The 17,961-nt window shown below is 36.5% G+C and overlaps 1 protein-coding gene across 4 annotated transcripts in view; it reads left to right on the top strand.

Moving 5' to 3' along the window:
- LOC124148525 (RUN domain-containing protein 1-like) overlaps positions 1-17,961 on the top strand; it is a 43,369-nt gene that overhangs the window by 549 nt on the left and 24,859 nt on the right. Inside the window, exon 1 of one of the 4 annotated variants that reach the window (XM_046519641.2) lies at positions 10,004-10,137. The exons of 2 other annotated variants lie outside the window; for them this stretch is intronic. The gene's annotated coding sequence lies outside the window, so the exon portion shown is untranslated. Of the gene's footprint in view, positions 1-10,003; positions 10,138-15,498; positions 15,604-17,961 lie in introns of those variants that run through there. One more of the 4 variants, XM_046519640.2, reaches the window with a different exon arrangement.

Here is a 17,961-nt window from a genome sequence, read left to right on the forward strand (position 1 = left end):
AGTTTCATTATTACCGCCAGTACTTTTCCACAGTTTACAGGGTAAGAAACTAACAGTTTTCGTCCACTAGTCCTTATAATGATAACGTATAGCAAAACCCTTAAAAAGGGCACATTTCTACTAGTCCTTATGATACCTTTACCATTGGGCAGTTTGGCAAGGACTAGGCCTACAGGACTAGTGCCAATTTCTAACCCTGGTTTACTGTTAGCTTTCAACATGTTCAAGCATTGCATTTCAAATCTATGATGCCCAGGTGTGAATTCAACATCTCTAGCAAGAGTAGATTTTGATAGTCTGAAGATATATTTCATTGCAGAATCAACTCTCGCATCTAATCAAAGGTACATGGTCAGATGTGTTAGTTAACTGGAGCTGTTAATTTGAAAAATGTTTTACAGTTTGATAAGGGAAAATAAGTCAGAAAATTTGACATTCATAACTACCCTAAATATACAAAAGGGTAACCCTTAGCATGCTGAAATTGTGACAGGCAAATAAATACATTTTAATGAAACTCCCTCATCGAATACTTGTCTAGGACAACTAGAAGCTGGACCCTGCGATACCTTTCAGCTTTATGTACCATACTACACCATGAACACTACTACCTGAGTACCACCTGTGTTTTGTGTTAAGTGTCAAGCTTCCTTGGGCTTGTCATTATACTGTGGGTATTTCAAGATTATATTTTCATGTTCCTTTCAGGTTTTACAGCAAAACATCATTAATTTAATGTAAAATTGTGATGCAGTCATCAGATATGTGAAATTTATTTATTTAGACTAGTTTATACATCTTTGTTTCAACTTTTGGTCAATTTATGAGACCAGGGTGCAACCTGATTTTGCCTAGGATTTCTTAACAACATGCACCTGGTGCAAGTCATTCAATTTCCCTTACACTGATATATAGTACACATCATTAAACAGCGTTTGACACTAAAATTGACTTCTAAAACAAGTGAAGTGATTTCAATGGGGGAACTTGTTGATTTTGGTTTGACTTGAAACAGAAGTCTATCACCATTCTGTACATAATCAGCTACCTAGGCAGCATGACATACTGTATTCGACGTAATAAGCCCCCCGCTGTAATAAGCGTCCACGGTGATATTTGCTAATATATTGGCACATGAACAATCCAAATTAGCACCCCTTCCGATTGATCAATGTAAACAAGACTTATTCATTCAACTCAATCCTGTGCTATATGCACCATTAATTATGGGCAATTAAACTCTGGCAAAATATATCTGCCGTACATAAACATTTCAGGCTGTCAGCATAAACCACAAAATTTATCTTTCAACTCTGTTTTGTTTCACCAAAATAATATTTCAATTAGAGCCCCCTATTTCTAATTTTGAGAGCGCCCTGGGCGCTTATTACGTCAATTACGGTATATATTTTTTAAGTTTATGTAATTTAGTTGTCATTGTAACACAGGACCAGTCAGGGTTTTACCTTGACTTACAAAAGTGTAAATTGATTATTTTTAAGGGTCCTTGCAGGCAATACAATGATCCTGTAAAGTAATGAAATGGTGTAGTGTCACATACCTTTTCATAATTACTTGAGAGCCTGAATGAATCCGTGGTCATGTGTTCAATAGTCGTGATTGATGGATGAAATAACAGACACCCATAACTGCTCATCAAGCACTGTAGGTACAATGAACAATTATTGTGCATCCCTCGGGACACAGTATATTTGTTTTTCTTCATTGATCCTCTACATTTGTGAGCACTGGACGCACATTTGTGCATCGTGCAAAACCCTGACCAGTAGATTTTTCACTCTTTGGACTGCCAACAAATTCTGGTCAATGTTAAACATGGTAAAGGTTATAAAAGTGTAACCATGAACAGTCTATGTGAGAAGGGCCTCATTGTAGTGTGTGACACGTGATTATTTGTTATCGATTTGTACTTATAATCATGATGATATTAGACAAGTTTTTTGCATGAAAGTTAATGTCTAGTTATTTTTGACATTATGCAGTTTCATTTAGAATGACCTATAAAGGTTTGACATAATCAGGCATTTATCTAGACCTGCTCAGGGTCTGATATTCCATTCTAAGTCGGTGGCAAAAAATTATGTCAGTGACAATTCCCAAAATGGAATTAAAAAATTTCCAATTCATGTTAATGTAGATGCAGTAATGTTGTAGAGGTGATATAACAAGATAAGGAAGAGGAATGGACTTTAATGCTTAGTTTTACATTACACTTTACAGCACTGAATAGAGTGTTAAACTACATACGATTTTGAAAAAATCACATTTTTTAATAAGATATTGTTATTTCAAAATTTGGCTGCCAAGGGCATTTAGTTTGGAATCCTAGATAAATCCCTGATAATGCAGAATGATAGATTCTCATCAACAAACAGCTGCTGCAGATTGTGATAGTTTTTATGTTATGTTCTGTAGCAATGCATTCTTGATAGGATATGAAATATTGTATTACTTTGAATGGAGAGAAACATGTTACTTGCTCGTGTAGCAACCTTGGACATTTTGTGGTTATTCAAGATAGTTTTCATCATCAAATTCAAACTGTTTTATTCTAATATTTCCAGCACTGAATTACCATATTTCTTCAACCAATTTTCTCAGAAATCCAATGTCCACTTTCTGAAATTCTCTTTCATAATCATTTCAGTAGATTTTAGTCATTATTATGCATTATTATTACCTAATTCAACAGATATAACTAAAAAAAAACACAAGAAATTTAAATGGATTCCAGGGTTTGAGTCTAGAGACGAGTAAAATGTAGGAAGGACTAGGGACATTTTTTCTACCATTAGGTAAAATGGCAACTCTGAAGTGAAAATAAAAATTATTTTCTCGCCCTATATTCCGGCATACATATCACGATAGTGAGGTCGTGATGCAGAGTGAAATGAAAGATGCTGATGGTGGATGATCAAAAAGTTTGATGTGAACAAAGATATCCATGTTTTTGGGATGGAATTTAACAAACATGATGCCAAACACAGTAACATATTGCAATGCACTTAAATTAACTGTGCACAGACACCATATGCAAGCATACTAATAACTTTGTAATGTAACATCTTGAATTTATCAAGAAATTGATGATAGACGTCTAAACTTTGATCATGATTGATATATCAGTGAATCATACTACCCTAAACATGCTATGCTCCGTGTTTATTACAGACAAACGTTTCTCGTAATGGCCGTGTATAATTGTTGCACTTTATTCTTATCATATTACTGGTCATGTTATACACGTGACAAAACAGTTTCTATTCTCAAGAGATTTTTGGCCATGTAAAACACTCTAGGAAAAAAACAAGTTTCATGTACATCTTTGATTTATGTTCCTTTAAATAATTCATCACTGAACTCAGAAGTATTTTCAATATCATGATTATGCTGGCAAGTATGGAGGCAATAATAAAAGGGGGACAGCACTATTAAACTATCATAGCAAGTGCCCAAATAGAAATATGTCTGTGTGTGTTTCCTCTTTCAATCCATCCACAAATAGGGTAGTTAATTTTCTTACCTTTTTTTCATTCTTTTTTTTAAACCTTTTATCCTTTTCAAACATTAATAATTTGCAGTATATCAGTAAACATGGTAAAAAGCCTGCTTTCAAGTGACTACCTAGTGTTGCCATATTGAAGATTACTGGTTTATCTATAATGAAACCCAACAATTTGTGGCATAAAATACAGAAATGGCCTGATGCAACTCTCAGGCTCCAGATGAGGGTCAGTGAGAAAAAACCCAAAATAAAAAAAGAAATTGTGAACTAATCATGGTAATTAAGAACTTGGAAAATGGTTATATCACCTCACATAGGGGCTCTAATTACATTGACAACAGAAGTAGATACGGGGTGGAGGTAGCGTAATTCCTGTTAACGATATTAATATCTTGAACATTCTGATCTTTGAAGTTAAAAAATGCATACAGTAAACATGGTAAAATGGCTAACAACCATCAGTTCAGTAATTTAAGGTCATCAGATTCACAATTGTTTTAATTAATATTTTTGTTCACACTCTCAGACATTTACAACGGATCATGCTGATTACTGTTGTCATTTAAGCAATCACTGCAATAGTCACATGTCTTCTTATTGCAGACCATCATAATTATCATGAATAGTCATGCATTAAGATAGCTATTATACATTTCTGTATTGGTCTAATTTTACCGTTCTTAAAAAATAACATGCATGGCAATTATTAACTAAACTTGCTGAAGTGGTATGAAGTGCGATATTTTGTGTGTGCAACATCTGCAAGGTTTTTTTGTTGTTTTTTTTCAATTTAGACCTGTCAATGCAATTTCTATCATGAATGACATTCATACCATTTATTTTGCTCTAGATAATATATACAGTAAAACATATGTGAAATATATGCTTCCTAGAACGTGTAAACATGGTAAAGGCAGTTGTCATGCCAACTGATAATGGTATTCCTTTGGATATGATTCTGACGACTATGCCTACGTACTATGAGCATGATGAGTTGTCATGGTTATGGGTAGGACCTAAATGCAATGGTTTCCCTCACAGCTTGCAGCCATGTTGTACAACCAACCAATGGTTTGTCTGATCCAGGTCTGGTTGTATTCTAGGCTGCTGTGATGCAGTTGTGCTTAGTGTCAGGAGTGGGCTGTAGTGTCAGGAATGTGCTGTAGTTCCAGGAATGTGCTGTAATGTCACTGGAATGTGCTGTAGTGTCACAGGAATGGTCTGTTGTGTCAAGAATATACTGTAGTGTTACAGGAATGTGTTGTTGTGTCAGGAATGTGCTGTAGTGTCACTGGAATGTGTTGTATTGTCACAGGAATGTGCTGTAGTCTCTAAGGAATGGGCTGTAGTCTCACCATTGCTCACAGGAATATGTTGTAGTGTCACAGGAATGGGCTGTAGTGTCATACTAATGGGCTGTAGCCTCACAGGAATATGTTGTAGTGTCACAGGAATGGGCTTTAGTGTCATTCTAATGGGCTGTAGTCTCACAGAAATAGATCATTCATTTGTCAGAAGTTTAAGGTGAGGTGAGGTGAAATTGGGTTTAACTTCGCTTCCAAGATTATTGCACTTATATAGCACCATGCATGCACGTGTTTGTGTGTGTAGCTGCTTCTACTGGTCTGGACTGATGCTGATTTATAGTGCTAGCTCACTGAGATACCATGCCGCAGTTTAACATGAATACCCCACTCAGACACAGTATACTGACTCCGAGCCGACCAGTCCTTGTTTTAGCCCCTTAATGCCGAGCGCCAGACGGGGTAACAACAAGTACCATATTTTAACGTCTTTTGGTATGACGCGGCCGGGGATCAAAACCCGTACCTTCCGCTCTCCGGGCGGACGCTCTACCACTAGACCACGGAGCAGAAGTTTAAGGGTGAGAGGTTAGCTATTACCTACAGCACAAGTGACTCAACTATCTATTCAGTCAAAAAATAAAATTGAAGCCATGCCATTATTAGCTGTGTCAAACAGTAAGCTGTGATAACAATTATTACCAGATTACACCAGTGTTCTAAATTAGAAATAAACACAATGAAAGCCAAGGGGTCTTTGTTGTAACCCTAATGTTAAGAATTACAGATTTAGCATGTTATGTGCCTAAATTCATACACAGAGTACAGCAAATACCCTCAAGGATATCAGAAGCCCACTTATTTGCTAACACTCTACTTATAATATTATATACACTTTCAAATTTTGTTATTAAAATATGATATTTCATAAAAGAATTATTAATATGTATATTATTCATATCAATGATCATAAAGTTGATTTCATACCATGCATACTGATGAATTTTGCTAGACATTGGAAATATTTCATATTTTCTTTATATTATTTAAAATACATAATGCAGTATTCTAACAGGTATGCCAACAATCCCCTACATCGCTCCTGACCATTGCTGAAAACACTCATGCTTGCATATGAAAGGACAATATTTATCTTAGGTCCTAATCTCAAATATCAACATATGTTGAACAGCTTTGATAAATGGACAATGGTTCAGGAATTGACGTTTGTCTGGAATATGACAAATCAGGTTTGTTTCTTGTTTTTGTGAATATCAGTGCCCAAAGCGTCATTTCAAGTCTGTAACCATAGAAACAGCATCACACTTAAGCATGTTAAGCATAATATATATATATTTAAACAAATGCACATATTCAAATATGGTTATGTTTTACGTTAACCAAAATAATGTAGGCCATGCCAACGAGCAGATGACTGTTTCCTGACTGGTTGATAATAGAATGTCATAATATTGTGGTGAACGATGTCTCTGATTTCATATTAGGTTTTTTGTGTGTTAATGATTAAATGAGCAGTCTTCGAGGATATATTATTGTTGACATATTTTTTTATGACTTAGACTTCAACAAATGTTTGCAATTATGGAGAAAAAACTAGTGTGTACATTTTGATTTTGCATAAAATCGGCAATGCTACTCTGATTTTTAATTTCAATCTTATTTTTCTTCTCCCAGTTGTAAAACGGGGATGGGGTGGTGTGTAGTGATCAGCATGTCCATCCATCTGTCCATTTTCTGTTTCCGGAGCAGAACTCTCAAACCTTTAAATATTCTTGTTAGAACTTTTGATATTGATAAGTCTATTTGGGAACTGGTGCCTTTTGATGGTTTGGAAGTTCTTTTCTCTCTCTTTTTTTCTCTTTTTTTCAAGATAAAAACAATGTTATTTCCGTTTCCAGTGCAGAACTAAAGTTTTAAACTAATTTTAGTTGAATAAAAACATAGTTCATTATAAGCATTTTGACTGAAGCTCCTCACTGTAGTCGTCACATTTGAAGCATATATCCACTTCAAAGGGCTATAGCCAAATCACTGTTTCACTATTGTAAATTGAGGACAAGGTGTCATTACTTAATCCAGTTAATCACTTGCATTCAATTGTTAATTGCAGCTTTGAACAAACATGCGGCCACAGTATATGTAATTGGCTGATTGGTGACTTGTGAGCTGCTCAGAGATTAACAGTTTGTTTTAAGCATAAACATTGTCATAACACTGTATACACGGGACCACAAAGCGAGTTTGCTATATCTGTTAGTTAGTTATAATCGTGTTTGTTATGTCCATCATTTTGTTGTGATAAAATATAATGCAACTGTCCAGGACCAGAAAGACAGTTCATTATACCCGTCACTTCGTTATAAGCGTGTTCCTTTATCAACATAGTTAACTTTTGTAAAAATACACACATCATTCAAATTCCTAAATACACCTGTAATTAATGCTTCCCTGTGAAAGTTTGTTTGATCTGTGATGTTGTAAAGTCAGATAAACCCACAATAATTTTATTTTTTACATACATACGTACGTACATACATACATACATACAGACAGACAGACAGACAGACAGACAGACAGACAGACAGACAGACAGACAGACGGGGCAGTCAGGTAGCCTAGTGGTTAAAGCGTTCGCTCGTCACGCCGAAGACCCGGGTTCGATTCCCGACATGGGTACAATGTATGAAGCCCATTTCTGGTGTCCCCCACCGTGATATTGCTGGAATATTGCTAAAAGCAGTGTTAAACCACACACACACACACACACACACACACACACACACACACACACACACACACACACACACACACACACACACACACACACACACACACACACTCACTCACTCACTCACTCTAACACTCACTCTAACACTCACTCTAACACTCACTCACTCACTCACTCTAACACACTAACACACACACATACATACATATAAAGATATATACATTTGTTTAAGACAAATGTTTCACAAACTGTTTATTTAAACATATTTATTGCAAAAATCAGATGGATTAGGCACAAGTGACACACTTATGAGGCTGCCAAAGACATCTCCATAATTGACTGTCAACAAATTTGGTTCACAAATGTTTGGTAGAACTAATACTGTGTATTTCATCAACTAAAGAATGAAGGCCTTCACACAGGGACAGTCTGTAGGTACTGGAGACAATAGTGTGAGGCAGGTAGTGTCAGACTGGGTGATATGTGTTCATTAGTGAGGTGGACTGGGATTAACAGCAAATAACAAAAAGGTAATTGATTTATTATGGCCTAAAGGTAGTAACTGCATGGGAGACCAAGAACACCTGCTGTGCTGTGACATCATCAACAGGTGTGTAGACTTCATGCTGATTTAGAGGATATGCTGAATATGTCAGTTACTTCATCTTCCCAAGGGGCTTATAAAAAAGAAATGTTGATGGTGCTATCTTAGTGACAGCAACTATAAGGACTGACATAAAAATGATCAACTGTGATGGGGTGTGTCATGTGAAAAGCACGCCCGTCTTGTTGTGTAGATAAATCAGAGTCCCAGCAGGAGACAGGTGTGATATTGACAAAACCTACAGGGAACTCACCAGGTGAAATGTGCGTGTTGAAACAATTAGCTTGCACAGTGATTATCATCTTGGTTCAGTTGGAGTCGAGTGTTATGTGTTGACTCCCATGTTCCACACCCTTTGACATTCTTCATGTTGTGAATAATTTCAATTCTTGCTTGAAAATATTTGATTTTTTTATGTCTGAAGGAAGTTTTGCCTCATCCACATCATACTTGCAGCAGGTAATTGTTTCGTCAGGTACATGTTGCGTGTTTTAGGTGCTGGGAGTTTGATAAACAGTGTTTCAACTGAACTTGGCTGTAATACATGTGGTATTTGAATTTGGGGATCCCTAAAATTGACAAGGACACATGACTTTTATCTCCAACTTTAGTCACTGAGATATTTTAGCTTATTTGAGATACAATAGATTCATCGTGCTGAACCTGCTCAAAGTGATCAGGTATGAGTAATTGAACTATATTCTTTTCTTGTTAATATGGTTAACTGTTACTACTGCTCTGTGATACCGGTATTCTAGTGTACCAGTATTCTGCAATACGTTTTTCAAAGGATAAATATTGCAATATTTTTCTGTGTTCCGTTATACTGGGTAAAATATATAGAACAACTTTATTCATTATTTGTATAGTTTAACCTAAAATCTTCACAGAAATTCGTTCACTTATGAAACAGCCGAAACGTGGAAGTTATTTTCTCTCGGCAACTGACCATGTATTCTTTAGTATGTAGAAAATAGGATCTGTATGTACATGATGTACAATCAGAGTCAATCACTGTCAAACACTTAAGCTCCCAATATATTGCAATATGTATTGCAGTATTGATATGTGTATTGCAATATATTGGAATACAATTTTTTAGCCTACATATAGCCCTCGAAACTGTATATTACGATAATCGAAATATTTTAAAAATTAATGTTTTAAATCTCTTTGTAAAAATGCATGTATTTTACAAAATCATATGTCACATGACTAAGCTTATGTGTTTGAAGTGATTCCACAACTGGTTCAGCACAATTGACAGTTGTAATGATGTAGAAATCTGTGCCCAAAAGTTTTCATCCTGGTAGAGCAAACATCTGTTGGCTATGTTGACATGGCTTACAATATCTCGTGCTTAGTTGTAACCATTATGATTTGATTTTAATGGATTCTTACAGTCTTTTTTTACTAAGCTAAATCAAATATTTACTGGATCTGTACTTTGGGTAAATCGTTAAAAGCGCAGCTGTTTACATAATTAGTGGTACAGATATGCAATGCATTAAATGTATATTCACAGTTCTTATTTCCTTTTAAGTATCAAGAATTTTGCATGTTACTTATAGGTTTTAACTATTTGTACCACATAGAAAGAAATACTACTTTGAAGAGTTTGAATTCAAATTTTATGAAAAACTCAATATTGTCAATAATGTATTCAAATTATGTAATGGAGGTAACAGTTTGTGGTAGCCTTCTGTTCCCACCTATCCCCCAGTGTTAAGCCAGCAGGACGCAGATAAGGCTAGAACCATGGTGTTTGTTGTGGGCGAGTCTCTCCGGGACTTCTTATCATTTATATTGTAGTGAATCAACGTCACTCAAGGCAGGGCTGGGCCACTGTTGTTGTAGTGTGTTGGGGCATACAGGCAGTTATTGCCAGTTATACTCTGGTTGATGTGTAGACTGGGTGAGGATTGATGAATACTCCCACTGGAGTCGTCTGCTGGTTAGTTTTCTTTATATTCTGATGATTGTGATTGGACATGGTCGCCATACTATGTGTGCTTCAACTTATGTAAGTATAGCCATTGCTCCAGCTGGATTTACCCTGTGTGATGGATTCAACTCTACATCTTCTTTCATACACTGGACTGGATTCATATGGTTTGCACAAGGGTGGATATATATTTCCACTGCAGATTTGTTGATTTCAGTTAGTGTATGTTTCAGTTTATATATGCTCATAACTGGATTCAGTATATCCCAAGAAAATGCTTGATGTAGCTGGATGATAGTGAGTGAGTGAGTTGGGTTTTAAACCCTGCTTTTAACAGTATTCCAGTTATATCGCAGCGTGTCAGCTTAATGTGGGAGGAAAGCCCGAAGTGATGCAGGTCTCAGACGTTTACCACTTCGGTGAAACCCACGAGCACAGGTATGGTACTGACAAACCTAGAAACATAATCGGGGCAAACCAGGATTCGAACCCACAATCATAGGTTTCTGGCGTGCCCAAAGGGACGCAACTTCTCACAGCGAATCACAATGCCTTAGACAACTGGGCCACCCGTGCCCCAAACTGAATATACTCATTGTTGGGATCCTGGTTAGAAAAGGTTCACAGCAACCTATACTGGTTGTAAGAGGCGACATAATGGATTAGATGGTCAGGTTGGATAACTTAGTTGATTGTGTGTCATTGTACATGGATTGTTGCTCACAATATCAGTCTCTGGATTGTCTGTTTCAGCCTCGGTTGTTTGCAGGCTGTCATCATACAGCTGGAATATTGCTGAGTGTGGCACTACACAATGTCATAGCAACAAATTTGTTATCAGTACCTATTGCAACATATTTATCGCCTCCCCTGATATTTATATCCACTTCTCCTCACTTATGTGTCATGTATTTATCTACAGTACTGATCTTGCATATATCTCAGCGTATATGTTGACTGCATCGTATTATAAATCAGATCCATACAGTGACTGAATGAAACTGAATGAAAATCAGATCTAAGTTCTCGCTACCGCTAAACAATGATCTGAGGACATCCCCTTTCGGGTCACATCAGAACGACCTTTCGCAAACTTTTACGACCACTGAAATGTCTAACAAGAAGTTGACATCAGCCAATTAGAAAGCAGCCTTAAGCTCTACAGCACTCGTTTTAACCTGGTGACTTCCATTTCATACTACGCTTGAAAAATATTTTGACACAGTTCATGATTAAAATTTTGAAAATTGAACAACCGAACATTCCGGAAGGTCTAATATATAGTTGCGATTGTATGGCAGTGCTTTCCACGTTCTGTGCAACGCCTCCTCCATTCAAATGTTTATCCCACAGAAGCGAGAGATAGACAATAATCTTGACGGAATCAGTCGAACGGGCCATAACTGTCGTTTGGAATACCCCGTGTTAACGATTTCGAGGTTGCATGATTGGAAAACACATTCCAACGGTCACTTTCATGATCCTGTAAGTGACGCTTTGATTGGTCGGATGAAAGGTCGTTCTGACGTGACTCGTAATGGGATGTCCTCAGATCTTTGTTTGGCGATAGCAAGAACTAAGATCTGATTTTAATGAGATTGGAATGAAACTTTACTAGACCTAGGATTCTGACGCATAAGTGGCTAATGTTTCAGACCGATATTGTGAGGAAGTCTAGTCGACTAGCTATCTGAGTAACAACACTGATCAGCTGAAACCTGTTGTGTGAGTAGGCAAACCATGGATTATTCTGCATCACAGCTTGGATATAATCTGTTTGAGACAGCTGTTTCATGGTGTCAATTAGCAGTAATATAACACCTGGTCAGCCCAATTCTGGAAGAGCATTGCTCAGAGTTATTGTGGATGTTGTGAATGTACGTCACACCTTGTACTATATTTACTATAGTGTTGTATTGGATCAAAGGATTTGTGGTAACTCTGGCTCCTCGATATTCCATGCTGAATTGTAAATGAGAGATATGCCGGGGTGAGAATCTTCTGCGGATCCACAAATTTATATGAATTATGGTGACCACAAATTTCTTAAGATTTGATGGCTTCCCCCTTAAACACCCCCATATTATGGACCACGCTCCATTGCAAAGAAGTTTTAGCTGAAAAGGAAAATATCCATCTGCATCCTGAATATGTATTATCTTGGGTTTTAGATTTAATTCCATGAAAACTTTTAATACATTTAACATCTGTGTTTAACTTGTTTACAATTTTGTTCATGATCCTTGAATTTGCAGATATCAGCATAATATGATTAGACGAAGTTGCTGGAACACTTCACATCATTATCAGTGCATAATGAACATGATAAACCAGGGATGTGCCTGTGGCTAAAATGACCAACACAATTGGGGGAAAGCAATTTATTTGATATTTGTATAACAAACTATCATTTTGGTCCCGGCCATTTGTTCATTTGCGTTAAATACCGAACAAGCTTATAACAAAATAACAGATTTAGCAAACTCACTTTCAGCTAACGCTTTTCACTTTGTGGTCCCGTGTGGACTCTGTCAACGACAATGTTTATGTTTATACAAACTGTTAATCTCTGAACTGCTCACGTGTCACCAATCAACCTAATAAAACGGCCATAAACAAACAATTGAAGGCGAGTGATTGACTGGTTGTGTACTGACACCTTGTTCTCAGTTTACACATTCAGTTAGCAATAGTAACACAGTGATTAGGCTAGAGCCCATCAAGTGGATATATTCTGTCTTTTAAGTCTGAAGACGACTAGAGTGAGGAAATTCAGTATTGATAAACTTACGATGACAGACACACATAAAGTGGAAAGCTTTAGGCATCAACATTAAGCCTCCGATGATCTCTGCTGATGAATACGGTATCCCTTAATCCACTCTGAGTCAATCATCAAGCAGTGAGAGTCTATCACTGACAAGTGCCAGTCACATATACAGTGCACACTTTTAATCATTGTTTGTCGAGTAACAGGATGTGGTCATGTGACTTGATCCAAGATCATGAAAATGTCTGACGGTCGAAATGTTTATAACGAACTGCAGTTTTTACAAAGTAAAATTAGTGTACTGTAAAACAATTTTCTCATTGATAATGATCCTGTGATTAGTGAACTACAAATCACCCTGGCAAAACTAAAACAATACCTTTGGCTACATGACACATTTTTATGGATAGTTATTTCTTTATTCTTTGTAACAATGTTTCAGGGCTACTTCTTGGTCCTTCCATAAAAAGGTGTCTTATAATTATGTTCTTCCAACTTCTAAATGCCCATCAAAGAATTAATACCCATGGCATACTGAATTATAATAACCTTGACTGGGAGATTTTGATTTTTCAATTTGGAATTTTTGTAGAATTTGCTGTAGACCTGCGGCTGAAAAATGCAGGCCTCTTGGGATATCTTGATAAATCGCTGTAGCTTTTTGGTGAAGAAACATGTCGGACAGGGCTGTACTTCTTTTTACCATGATCAACAGGATAACTGATTAAAATGATGTTGAATCATTTCATGACATGGTATGAAAGAGTGAGCATATTTCAATTGCAGCAGTTGACTACTGTGGAGACTTGCACAGTCAGTTGATATGTTTTAAGAGGATCTTGGCACTGGATTAACTTAAGGAGAAAGGTCATTCATAGTTAATTTTAAAAGCTTTTCCACAAACTTTGACAAATGATCGGGTCACCATTGACCCTATTGCTCTTTATCATTTACAAAAATTCATCTCAAGAGACTATTTCTAAATGACTATGACATATTTAAGGCCCTATCAATTGTATTTCCAGGTCTTATTGTGATGGGGTCATGAGAAAGGCAGCCTTAGTGACTAGAATTGATGTTATGATTTTGAAACAATAAAGAATTCTTGTCTTTGCAATTTGTGGTGTATGAATAGATATTGGTAAATTTAATATCTTTAAGGCCTGTAATACATTCACAACATAACAGGTTTCTGGCCTTTAAGTGTTTTTAATTAATAAAATCATATACATGACAATACCTTATACTTGTTAAAGTATCAAGACACACACTCTACATAGATTTATCTAGACCTGCTCAGAGGCTGATTCAGCTCCAGATCTGTAACAAATGTCAGTATTAATATCCCAAATTGGAGTAAACAATTACTTATATATTATAGGAACAACTAATGTTATGGATTTCACTCATAGTGAAGTGGCTTTAATCATGTTAATGTTTAGTTTTACGTTTTTGCATTGTTTGTAATACCAAAATACCCCTGAATCATGAGAATCTGTTGACTTTACTTCAGGAGGTTTCTCCAGCTTAAACCATGTTATGGTTCATATATATATATTTTCTATAATTTTGCATAATGACCTATAATTGCATCAGTTTTACTTGTTCATAATTTTGTTCATAATGGCCAGTGAATTCCTGGATCAGAATCAACAATAGCGTGATATCATCATAATGCTATAATTTCTGGTCCTAGTTGATCTCTAATTGTCCTGAACAAGTAGTTTTCGCTACTCTTAATAGTGATCTAATGATATTCAAAATAAATATTTTTCATTCTGATTCTGCAACTTCAATATTTACCAATTAATATAAAAGAAATATTAATGCAGGCTAACTGCAGAGGATTATTGTTCTATAGGTCATCAAGTTTTTACCAGATTACTGTTTCCAATCAGAAGAAAAACAAACAACACCCGTAAAGAACTCTAGGCAACATATTCATTCCTCTGATCCTTGAGAACATTTTCTGGATGGTCTAATGGATGGAGACTGATCAAGGTTTACATCCGTCAGTTGGTCAATATGAATAGGTTTACATCCGTCAGTTGGTCAATATGAGTTAAGGCTGTTGTGATAAGCTGACATAATTGAAATTGTTGGCATTTACACACTCAACACTAGGATGGAGAACAAGTACTTCAGTTGGTCTGGTGTTATGACCACAAGACATTTGACCATTTGACCATGTCAACCTCAAGCATTCGGTAATCAACCAACAGCACACCTAAAAGGCTGGCCTGTTTCAAGTTTCACTATAAGTAACCTATAATAGTACATCAAGGTGGAGAAAGTCATTAACACCTATGAAAATATCAACACAAGTTATGATCAATCCCACACTTGCAGACCTTGAATAAATTGAATTTATCCCCATGAGTTTGATTTATGACTGTGAAGGTCCCATCTGGGAAGTAATGTAAGCCAGCAGATATATATACAATATTGATCGAAGATCTTGTGTGGAGTGTGGCAATTACTGTAAACTGGTTATGTATATAGCATGCATAGTGCATGTGTTTTAGGCCTGCTGTTGCCCAGATCTTGGGCTTCCTGTGTCCTTGTCTGGGGTTAAGGTGAGCACAGCTGCTTATCTGCGGTTTGATTTGAAAACATCCTACGTGTTATTGTCTATATCGGGCAGATCCGGAATCTGGCTTAGGATTAGTTGACCCTCTTTGTATGCGACTCTGAGATAGTTTGTGGTAAGGATTTTGTTTGTTTTGGTTAACTAAGTCCATCAGTTGCATTTTGTCATTAATATGGGTTATAATCATTTTAATGGGTTTATGCCCATCAGCTTTTGACTTTGTTCATGTTGAACCATGATATATTTTTTTTTAATTTTGTGGTCAAGGTAGCTGGTGGTTTATATTTCTCTAATCATTGTTATAAAAATCCCTGTAATTGGCTTAAATTAAATGATTAATGTGTCAGTTTTGTAAATATATTGTGTAAATACTGTAAGATTAGTTGACACGTAAATTGAAAAAAATGTATTATGACAAGTCCTATTGTGATCCATGCAGAATTGTTACACTGCCGGACTACAATGCTCCTATCAGGGTTATGTTGGCTTTATCAGTTTGTGACTTTATCTATGCTAATAATGGTTGTTATGGAAAGTGACAACTGGATCATGTCAAGTGTGATCACGGAGTTGTACAGTAGACACCATCTGTCAGTCACAGGGACCTCACTGTCTGCCTACACCATGTACTAGTGTCAGCTCCAGCACCAGTAGAGAGTGGTAAATTTATGCAGTCAGGAATTAAACATACCACGTCAGTAGATTATTCCTATAATTATGGTTGGTTTCATTATAATGATAAGCAGTCTGATATGGTGACCCATTTATTGAATGGATTGAATTACTACTGCCGCCCACTCCTGTCTTCATTGCCTATGCGGGAGCACATGTGGCCTTGTTGTCTAAGGTGCCGCGATTCACTGTGCAGAGTTGCATCCATTGGGCATGCCAGAAAGCTATGTTTGTGGGTTCAATTCCTGGTTTTGCCCTGATTATGTTTCTAGGTTTGTCAGCATCATACCTGTCTCATGGATTTCACCGAAGTGGTAAATGTCCGAGACCTGCATCACTTTGGGCTTTCCTCCCACATTAAGCTGACAGGCAGTAATATAACTGGAATACTGTTAAAAGCTGCGTTAAAACTCACTCACTCACTCACTCACCCACCCACCCACCCACCCACCCACTCACTCACTCACTCACTCACTCACCCACCCACCCACCCACTCACTCACTCACTCACTCACTCACTCACTCACTCATGGCTTATGCATATGGGATGTAACATTACCATCTGGATTTGTTCCCTGCCTAACACTTGGCATTAAGGGCATAAAACAAGAACCGGTCTTCTTGAAGTCAGTATACGGTGTCTGAGTGGGCTATCAATGTTAAACTGCAGCATGGTATCTCAGTAGGCTTGCACTATTATCTTTAGTACAATAATCTATAATGCAATGTTAAACCCCATTTCTTCTCTCCACAATCATTAGATACAATTCCAGCAGTATGAGTGTCTAAAAGTGACTATTATATCATTTCTAATCATGGCATATTTTTTAAACATATTCCTGTCTGTTGTGTTTTTTATAATTGCATGTATTACTGATATAAATCATGATACAGCTGATAGTTTCAACAAATGACCATGATGATAATTACTTCTTCCTTTGAGGTAGAAATTTGATGTTTAATCTTCACAATCTACACTATCCAAATTGCTTTTGAAATAATTAACTTAATATTTAGAAAGTTTGAAAGGTCATAAAGTTATATTTTGTCATATTGGGTTTTTTTTGCCTCCACAACCATACTGATAATACTCATCAATTTCCTGATCATGCCAAAAGGTCTTGCTCCAGTCACACCCTGTGTAAGGTATTGTGTGCAGTACAGTTTCAAGAAAACAAATGGGTGACAACAACAAAATTATAACTTTTAAATTTGTACGGATGTTCTTAGTTAATCTGGTTAAATGGGTAATATCGCTTAAGGCCAATAACTACAATATATTACGATCATTTTATGATCTGCCAAATCGAAATTGAAACAAAATAGGATATAACCATGATAACAACCAATAATGGGATCAGATGAACATTAGAAAATTATTTGTAATCTACCATCAGGGTGTAATTAACAGCATTGTTGGAAGTTCAGGTAGAACCAATTAGTTTCAATTGTCCCTTCTACAGAGTTGACTTTGTGACCAAACGCTGGGCGAAAGAGTGTCTGCAAGAAATATTTGCCTGGTTGTTTAATCAAGGAAATACATTAATGTAAAATGAATGAGAAAGTGAGTTGGGTATCTGAATGTGTTTTTGCATTACTACAGCCATATCAGGGCCGTGGAACCAAGCATGATGTTCACACATTCGGGGATTTATCAGAACCTGCAGCAAATGTTATTACCAAATCAGAAGGAAACATTTTCTAATTCATGTTAATATGTGTAACTAAATAGGAAGAGGTTTTCATGCTTATCTTTATATAAATACAATGCTAAAATGCCTATGAACTTAGGAAAATAAGA

The sequence above is a fragment of the Haliotis rufescens genome, unplaced genomic scaffold, assembly GCF_023055435.1.
Source record: "Haliotis rufescens isolate VD_foot unplaced genomic scaffold, xgHalRufe1.0.p SCAF_6, whole genome shotgun sequence".
Classification (NCBI taxonomy): domain Eukaryota; kingdom Metazoa; phylum Mollusca; class Gastropoda; order Lepetellida; family Haliotidae; genus Haliotis; species Haliotis rufescens.